At 41.7% G+C, this 10,367-nt stretch overlaps 1 pseudogene; it reads left to right on the top strand.

Moving 5' to 3' along the window:
* Nucleotides 1-8,451: 8,451 nt before the first annotated feature.
* LOC128563290 (endosome-associated-trafficking regulator 1-like) lies at nt 8,452-9,670 on the top strand (annotated as a pseudogene).
* The last annotated feature ends 697 nt before the right edge of the window (nt 9,671-10,367 follow it).

Consider the following 10,367-nt stretch of genomic DNA (forward strand, 5'->3'; position numbering starts at 1 on the left):
AGTAAACCGGTCAGCCGTCAGGAAGATAGAGAGCGCTCAGGTTAGGCAAGGAGGAGGGGCAGGCAAAATACAGGTGAAGATTGGAGGAAATGATCCTTCTTTTCCCCTGTGGAAAAAAATTGATTGTCCAAAATATATTCATAAAACTTTATATATCATATGTTATAAAGTTCTTTTTTTTTTTTTTTTTGTGGGTTTTTGGCCGGGGCTGGATTTGAACCCACCACCTCTAGGCATATGGGACTGGCGCCCTACCACTTTGAGCCACAGGCGCCACCCATATGTTATAAAGTTCTAATGATTATAACTAATGACCATTCTTAAAGAGATGGCTGCCTGGTGGCACACGATCAAAGACATTCTAGGTAAGAGGACGAATCTAAAATCCAGAGCTGATCAATTTTTAGATTCAAGATGCTGATAATCTGTTGTCTATAAAAGAGCTGCATGTTAGAAGCATCTCTCAGAGGGGAACTTCCTAAAGGGACTCATAACATTTGAAGTCAAAGTATGTACGAATCCGAGTTTAGACCTGGGAGGCAGCAGCCTCCAGGGGCTGTCCATGACAACCCTGAATGGGGTGAAGAATCCTAATTTCACTGAAGATCAAATCCTGCTCTCGAAAGTGTTCAATGTGGAAGTCTTAGGACTGGTCAGAGAGATACCTCTGTAGGGTGTAAAAGGGCAGAAGAGTGGAGCCCCAGGTTTTCTCCTTGATGGGTGGCTGGGGATTGGCTGTGCTCTTGGGAAGCCCTCATCAAACAGCTGTTTTCTCTGGATTCTGGCTACTGTGTTTCATTCCTAGAAGTGGTAATGGTTCCCTGCAAATGCTAGCTCCAGGATTCTTCCCTGACCCATACCTTTATATACAGACCCATCATTAAATTGTGCAATTCCCTGGTTAAGCCATGCTGTTCTTGCTGGGATCTGACGGATTCACCCACCCCGTTCACTGCAAAGTTGGACGTAACATGCTTCTCCTTGAGGGAAGGGGAGTGCTGGTTTATTTACAGTTCACCTGTATTCCAACCTGTACCTTTTTGAAGTTCCCAGTCTTACGGAAGAGAAACACCACTTAGATTCACCTTGACTAGAACCTTGGTATTATATCTTCCCTACATCCTAAATGTCCTCGAAAACTGAAAGTCAAGCTCACCAGATTTAGCAAAAACTCTCACAGCAAAAGCCAGCCGCTCCACTTACCTCTTGAGTATCCACTTCAACTGAATACTTGGCCTGAGAACTCTTTTCTTCCTGGTCAGTTCATTAATGCTATTAAGATGAGGTTTTTAATCTTTTGTCTAGGACTTCCTTTTGTTTTCAGCATGCAACCGCTATGTTTTTAGGAATGGAAATTCTCTGTTATTTTCTTCTATGACAGATAAAGATTTTTCTCTCTCTTACATGTCCCCTCTCCTCCTTCCATCCCCTTCATATTGTATCTTTTTTTTCCTATTCTATATACAGTGTTTCTTGTTTTGACCATAAAAACATTATTCGATGCAGAACCCCCCCCAAAAATACCATGATTACCTTGCTTTTTCTATTTTTTCTGTAGTTGATATAACTTTTCCTAATTTTCTTGGTATCTATGGTGTTAAACAAAGCTAAATTTGGCCTTAGAATGCATCCATATTTGAGTCTTTAAGTAAGGAACTGCAATCTAATAGTACACAAACTGATTGAAAGCCTAATTTAGGAGTATACTCTTTTTTTCTTTTCTTTTAGAAACAGAATGTCACTGTGCTGCCCAGGCTGAAGTGCAGTGGCACATCCAAAGCTCACTATAACTTCTGACTCCTGGACTCATGTGATTCACCTGCCTCAGTCTTTTGATTAGCTGGGAGCACCCAAGCTAATTTTTAGTAGAAGTGACAGCATTTCACTGTGTTGCCCAGGCTGGTCTCGAACTCCAGGGCTCAAGCAATCCTTCAGCCTTAGGCTTTCCAAAGTGCTGGGATTACAGGTGTGAGTCACCAGGCTGGGCCAAGAATATACTCTTGTACAAATAGTTAAGTCTTAGTCAATTGTAGCAGTTGAGTTTTAGTCAATCACAGAAAACACAACTGATTCAAATAAGGCAAAACACTAAGGCAAAACGTCTCTGTCCCTCACTTCCATTTTCGGTCCATAAATGCTTCCTAACCATTTTGCAGGCCAGACTTCCTGGAACCTGTTCTGGTTCTGAGGGCTACTTGATTCACAAATCATTCTTTGCTTGATTCAATATTGTTAAACTTACCCTGTCCAAGGCTTTTCCTATCAACACAGGCTAAATTTTAACAATTCATATCTATTCTAAACATCTTGGTTGACAATTTGGGTATAGAATTTATAGACACAAATTATTTACCTAAAGATTTTTGAATGCGTTGATCCATTATCTTCTCGTTTCTAATGTTGCCAAGAGGAGGCTTGACAGCATTCTGATTCCCAATCTTTTGTATACATCTGTTTTTTCCCTCTCTGGAAGGTTTTAGTATCTTATTTCTTCCAGTTTAATGAAACAACTTGATATATAAATTTTTAAAAAATCGATTTTACTAGGCACTCAGTCACTAACATCTGGATGCTGAGAGAACGGGGATGGAAGACCCCATTCCTGGCAAAGGAACGCACCCCCGGAAAAAGAGGAAAACTAAAAGTAAGCTGAGTGAGTTGGAACAAAGAAAAGTCAGCTAGTTTGCATTTAAGCTAGCCATTGCTAGCAAGCTTCTTGCCTTTTCTGAAATTCCAGCCTTTTGGGGGATACAGCTTACAAACACCCTGCTGGGTCTGTGAGCACTTTGAGGAGAATAATGGCCACAGAAGAGGCTATGACAATGTCCTAGAAAAGATATATCTTCTAGGGTGTTTCCTGCCCATTAAACTGGCAAAGCAGATACCCATTGTGGAGATTTGCATTTGCCTGGGGCAGAGACCAAGGGAGTAGCTCAAGCTCTGAGATATGGGTAGAAGAGCTTATAGCCCTTATAGCAGAGGAAAATCCTCTGTGGTGCTGATGGGAGGAAAAGGCCTCCCTCCCACCAATCCCTCAGAGGAGATTAACTCTGGTGGCGTTTTACTCCACAGACAACTAGCAGAGTTTAACACCTCCCTAGAAATCTGTGTGTGTGTGACTTCAAGCATGAGGCTCTCCCAATACAAGGCTCAGATTTCAGATTTCTGAAGGCCGCCCTTAAGGTTAATAATAATAATAGGAGCTGGTATGTTCAATCCGAGAAACTGCAGAGTCTTTGTTCCCTCCCTCATCTTACCCTCTGGGCAAATAGAATTCAATAAAATCAGAGTGGCGCAAACACTCTGGGCCATTGCCAGAATCCCACGATGGGCAATGGACCCCTGAGCTCCCACCTTTAATTCTACTCTAGGTCTCCTGTCTTTCTTTACCATCGCTCCTAACTTTATTTCTTCAGTTGATTGACACCAGTTTCCACAGGTCTCAGCGGATGCTGTTCTCAGGGTGGGACCCCAACATCTGGACTTTTAAAAAAACTTGATAACTTTTCCCCTTTAGTTTTTCTCATTTCCTCCTGAAATATTAACTAGTTAGACGTTAGTCATCTGCAATCGCTACACTAATATTCTGAGGTTTGGTTTAATTTTTGTTGTGGTTTACCTTTGGTGAGATTTGTTTTGCTCTTTCTCCCAACCCTTCTACTGAATTTTGAAGATTATTTTTGATATTTTCATAGCCAAGAGTTTTTCTTGTTTTCTGTTTCTATTGTATAACATACTGTTTTTGTTTCAATATGCAACATCTTCTCTTATCTCTCTGGGAATATTAATTACAGTTTATTTTTGTTTAGGTTGTTAGAGACTGTGCTCAAAGAACTGGTGAAATGCTAGGAAGCTGGTTAGAAACTCGCTGTGAAGAGAAGGGCTTGCCAGCCGACGAGCTTCACTGTAGGAGAGTGTCTCAGCTGGAGGTGATTTTTTATCCTCGCCTCCACTGGAGACATTTTTGATGTTCACAACTGGGCAAAGAATATTACTGGTATCGAGTGGACAGAGGCCAACCCATGTGCTATACATCCTACAACGCACAGAACAGCCTCCTACAATGAACTATCTGGTTCAAAATGTCAATGGTGCTTTGAATAAGAAAGCTTGCTGCAGGGGCGGGGGCTGTGTGTGTCAGCCTGCTTTCTCTCTGTGGACCTCATGTGTCAGTAGGTAAAGAACCTTCCTGCGGTGTGTGTGGTCCAGTTTCTCCAGGGAAGAACTTTGAATCCTCTGCCAGAAAGTACGAACCTGGCCACTCATGTTTTGAGCTGGGCAAAGGAAGGAGGCTGACAGGGCTCTTGAATTTTAGTGAACAGGCTTCGCCTAAAATTCTATTTTCACTCTTACACTTCCTGCCACCACTCTCTTTGTTAATATCCTCTTTGGTTCAAATTTTGTTCTAGAGGGGTGGATGCCAGGCCAAGAGAGGCGGGATTGAGAACATGAGGACTCCTTTTTTCCTTTTAAGGTTTTTCAAGCAATCTCCTGGTTATTAACATTTACTCATCCTTAATATTTTAGGGAGCTGGCGTCTCGACTTTCTGAGCCATTCTGGGGTCCTGTGGGTCAAATCATTTGGCTTCTGGCCAGTATCACCTCTGCAGGCACGTGGATTTGACCTCCCTCTGTTCTGCTAAGTCATTTGTCATTCCTCCATCTGATGCTTCCCCTGCCCCCCAATATAGTGTGGTTTGAGGTTACAGATGTTTCCTAGATGCATTAAAGATGGAATTTAAGTTTCTGTTTCTTGTTCTTCTTGTGAGAAGAAGGCATTGGAAATGTCTTTAAAAAGGAAGTGACTGTGACTTTTATGCCAAATTGCTGAGAACTCTTATTCCGTCCATCTCTGGTTGCTTAGTTGGAGCTCCTGTGGTGTATGCTGAGAAGCTTTTACCCTCTCTGTGCTAGCCCTGCAGCTCTGTCACAGCTGTGCCACAAAGAAGACACAAGGAATAAATAAATGCTTTGGAAATCCTAGGGAGAAATGAATAACTTTAGGACAATCAAGGAGGGTTTGAGAGAAGTGAGTCTTTGGTGGAAACCTAGAGGTTAAACAGGCATTTAGCTATTAAAGAAATACAATAAAGGGAGGGAAGCCGGGTGGAGACAATATTATAGCTAAAGCAGCTACGGATATATCACTTTTGTTTATCTATTCATCAGCTGATGGACATTTGGATTGTTTCCACTTCTTGGCCATAATGAATAGGCTGCTAGGAACATTCACATTACAGTTTTTTGGCAGACGTATGTTCTTATTTCTCTTGGTTGTATACATAGAGCAGATAGTTGGGCCATATGTTGGTTCTATGTTTAAGCATTTGAGGAATTGCCAGACTGTTGTCTAAAGTGGTTGCACCATTTTACAGTATTTAGAGGTTTCAATTTTTTCAGGTCCTTGCCAGTACTTATGACCTGTACTTTTTAAGAGCCATTCTACTGTGTAGAAAATGGTATTTCATTGTGACTTTGATTTGCATTTCCCTGGTGGCTAAGGATGTAGAGATCTTTTCATGTCCTCCTTGGCTATTTGCCTATCTTCTTTGAAGCGATAGCTACCCAAACCTTTGCCCATCTTTAAATTGAGTTATTCTTTTACTACTGAGTTTGCAATGTTCTTTATAGCTTCTAGATTCATGTACCTTATCAAGTATGTGACTTACAGATTATTTTCTTGCATGCTGTGGGTGGTCTTTTCATTTTATTGGTAGTGGTTTTTGAAGCACAAAGGTATTAATGTTAATGAAGTGCAGCTCATCTATTTTTTCCTTTTTTAAATTTCAGATTAATATGAGGGTGCAAACGTTTAGGTTACACTGTTTTAATAAGGTAAGGTTCAAGTTGCAGTTGAGCCCTTCCCCCGGGGGTGGGCTGGATAACCTTACATTGTGCACATTAGGTGAGAACTTGCCAATCACTCTCTCTCCTCCCCTTCCTCTTTTCTCTCCTCTCTCCACCCCTCTCACTAGAATATACTTGTGTTTTTTCTTTCGTGTGGGTGTGTAGTTGTTGATATATTGGTTTCATACCGGTATTGAGTACATTGAATACTTGCTTTTCCATCCTTATAGTCTCTATTTTTTTTTTCTGTTCATGCATTTGGTAATATATCTAAGAATGCTTTGCCAAGTCTTAGATCATAAAAATTTACCCTTTTCTTCTAAAAGTTTTATGCTTTTACCTTTAAGTTTTTCATACATTTTGAGTTAATTTTTATCTATGTTGTGATGTGAGTATCCAAATGCATTCTTTTGCATGGGGCAATTCAGTTTTCCTGGTACTATTTATTGAAAAGACTATTCTTTCCCATTAAATTGTCTTGGCACCCTTGCTGAAAATCAGTTGATCGTAGATGTACAGGTTTATTTATGGACTCAGGTCTCTTTCATTGATTTATATATTGACCTTAGGTCAGTACCACAGTGTTTTGATAACTGTTGCTTTGTAGTGTGTTTTGGGGTCAGAAAGTGTGAATCCTTCTACTTTGTGCATCTTTTATTAAGTTTCAAAGTATAAGTTTTGCACTTCTTCTTCTTCTTTTTTACAGTTTTTGGCAAGGGCTGGGTTTGAACCTGCCACCTCCGACATATGGGGCCGGTGGCCTACTCCTTTGAGACACAGGCACCATCCCGAGTTTTGTACATCTTTTGTTAAATTTATTCCTAAGTATGTTATTCTTTTTGATACTATTATAAGTGGAAATGTTTCCTTAATTTCATTTTTAAATTGTTCATTGAACATAGAAGCGGCAAGAACGTCCATCCTTGTCTTTTTATTTTATTTTTATTTGTTATTATATTTTTGAAACAGAATCTCATTCTGTTGCCCAGGCTAGAGTGCCATGGCATAACCCTAGCTCATAACAACCTCAAACTCCTGGGTTCAAGTGATCCTCCCGCCTCCTTCCTGAATAGCTGGGACTATGAGCACCTGCCACAAAGCCTGGCTAATTTTTTTCTACTTTTAGTAAAAACAGGGTCTCACTCTTGTTCAGGCTGGTCTTGGACCCCTGAGTTCAAGTGATCCTGCAGCCTTGGCCTTCCAGAGTACAGGGTTATAGGAAATAGGCATCACACCTGGCTCCATTCTTGTCTTTGATTATGTATATCATTTTACTTTACATTCTCTAGATGTTTCACATCTTTTTTTGTTCCTCTATTTCTCTTTTTCTGCTTTCTTTTGCATTAAGTGAATATTTTAAGGCTAATATTTAAATTCATTTAATAATTTATTTTCACTGTTTTTGAGTTATTTTCTTAGTGGTACTCTAAGGCTTCTATATGCATCTTAACTTAATCAGAATAGATTTCAGATTTACACTAACTAAACTCTAGTTAAGACTATAGATATGGAAATAGTCCTCCTATTTAGCTATAGTCTCTCTTCCCCCTTTCATGCCATTATTATTATGCATATCACATCCATATGTTACAAACTCAAAAATATACTGTTGTAATTATTATATAATTTTATGTATTTTAGAGAAGGTGGAAGAAGAGAGAATAAGTATGTATATGTAGAGTTTTTTTTGTTACCTTTATTTGTCATGTTTGATTCTCTTATGTTTTTTTCCTGTGAATTCAAATTACCATTTGATACCATTCCCTTACTTCAATATAGCTTTGCAATTGCCCTGTTTTTGTTCTGTTGTTGTCAAATATATTACATTTCTATAGATATATGTCCAGCAATATAGGTGTGTACATATTGTTTATTAACTACTTTTTTAATCAGTCAAGAGGAGAAAGGTGAATATGCATTTATAGTGCACCTTATAATGACATAGTTACATTTATGGCTGCTCTTTGTTTTTTTTGTGTGGATTTGAATTGCTGTCAGGAGTCACTTCATTTTACCCCAAAGAACTTTTTTTTGAGACACAGACTCATTTTGTCACTCTCAGTAAAGTGCTATGGCTTCATAGCTCACCGCAACCTTAAACACTTTGGCTCAAGCAATTCTCTTGTCTCAGCCTGGCAAGTAGCTGAGACTACAGGCACCCGCCACAATGCCCAGCTATTTTTAGAGACAGGGTCTCGCTCTTGCTCAGGCTGGACTCAAACCTGTGAGCTCAGGCAATCCACCCATCTTGGCTTCCCAGAATGTGGATATGGAGAAATCCTTCTAGGATTACGGGCGTGAGTCACTGTGCCTGGCCCCAAGAACTTCTTTAATATTTCTTGGTAGGTGGGTCTGCTAACAACAAATTCTTTCAGTTTTTGCTTATGTGAGAATGCCTTATTTTGCCATCCATTTGGAAAAATAGTTTTGCTGGATATAACATCCTCAGTTAAGAATAGTTAAGAATTTTCTGAGCGGACCGGAAGCCTCGGAGGGAGGCTAGGAGCTGCGGCGCCGGCCGAGCGGCGGGTGACCCGGGCAGGCAACGGGGCCATGGAGCCGCCGCTACTGGATTAAGCAGGTCCAGCCCGCTGTCCCGCCGCGATGTCGGGCTACCCGCGCCACCTGGGCGCCACCCCGCTGTCCCGAGCCCGGACCGTCATCATTCCCAATGATTTTGGCTATGGAAAGGGGAAATGTACTAAGCAAGGTCCATCTGGAGCCTATGAGACACGTTTTGGAGATGACCAAATTGAAGATCTTGAAGAGGCAAATCTATTCTCCTTCAAATAATTTCTGAAAACCAAGAACCTCAGCTTGTCCAAAGAAGATGCAACCAACAGAATTTATTAAAGGAAGCTGCGAGGCGGTCAGTGAGACTCGACCACAACTCTCCGACCATCCAGCCCGTGGGGGATGGCCTAGAATATCAGCAGCCATTTGTTGAAGACCCAACAGGAGCTGGCGACCTCCTAGACCAGGAGGAAAATGAGGATGACCGGTGGACTGGGTCCTGTCTGCCCTCCGCATGGAGCAGACGCACTATGCCAGGGTCGCTGCCAGCACATCACCCTGTGGCACGTACCTGTCATTTTTTTCCACTCCATTGGAGCTGACAGAGTCCAAGTCTCTGCCCTCGTGGACACTGAGTGACTCGGATTCTCGTGTGTCTCCGGGATCCCCAGCCGGGAGTCCTGGCACAGACTTGGCAGCTCCTGGAGAGTCTCCGGGAGACCGGCAGCTACGGATGCTGCAGGTAAGTTAGGAGGCGCTGAAAGATGAAAATTCTAAGCTAAGAAGAAAACTGAATGAGGTTCAGAGCTTCTGTGAAACTCAAACAGAAATGGTGAGGACACTTGAGCAGAAATTAGAAGCAAAAATGATCCAGGAGGAAAGTGACTATCATGACCTGGAGTCGCTGGTTCAGCAGGTGGAGCAGAACCTGGAACTCATGACAAAACGGGCTGTAAAGGCAGAAAATCACGTCATGGAACTGAAACAGTAAATAAATTTGCTCCAGGCTCAGGTCTCCAACTTCAGACATGAGAATGAAGCTGTGAGGTCAGGCCTGGGCGCCAGGTTGACTGTTGTGAAGCAGGACACCGACTAGGCCTTGCAGAACCTCCATGTCGTCATGAACAGCGCACAGGCTTCCGTAAAGCAGCTGGTTTCCAGAGCCGAAACGTTGAATCTTGTTGCCGAGATCCTTAAATCTATAGACAGAATTTCTGAAATTAAAGACAGGAGGACGACTCCTGAGGAGCATTGCGATGTCTCAACTCAAAGCTCTGTGCAAACCCGAGGTCACTCCTGCTTCATCTGAACATGCAATTGTGTCTTTAACTGTGCAGTAAAGTATTTATCATGAGATACTAATTTCATGACCTAGAACAGTGTTATTGGCCGCCCACAATGGGAGCCGCTCCTGTCTGGGAGTCCAACGTACAACTTCCTTGCAGTCCTTGTGAAATTCCTGCTGTTTTATAGATTCTAATGATCTGTTAGAAGGAATTTTTATAAAAGCTAGTGATTTTTTAAATTGCTAAACATAAAAATAGCTATTCTATAATAACTGTTTTCCGTTACTATTTTAAAAAATTGTAAGTTAAGTTCAGTGGATTGAACTTGATAACATAAGTAGAAAAGGCTAAATGAGCCGTCATGGAAATGATCGGCTTGGGCCAGGACTGGTGCCTTCTCCTCTTTACTCAGCGTCCCTGCTTCCCTGTTCACTCTTGTGACCTTCCCAGGGTGGCCTGTGTGAGGAGGTCCTCCCACCAGGACTGCCAGGGACCAAGGCTGCACATTCCGTGCTGCCTCAGCCCCACCTCTCCTGTGAGCTTTCAGATGTGAAAAACTGTCTTGGGCTGAGGGTTTAATACATATTTCAAGTGGCATTTTGTACAATGAAGTTTAGAATTCAGGAATTGAAAGTGTGTCCAGGCTGCCTCTAGTCCCTCACCTGTAAGAGGGAAGGACAAAAACGTGCCTTTTGACTATTTTCTCATAGATATTATTTT

Source organism: Nycticebus coucang, chromosome 13 (assembly GCF_027406575.1).
Source record: "Nycticebus coucang isolate mNycCou1 chromosome 13, mNycCou1.pri, whole genome shotgun sequence".
Lineage (NCBI taxonomy): Eukaryota > Metazoa > Chordata > Mammalia > Primates > Lorisidae > Nycticebus > Nycticebus coucang.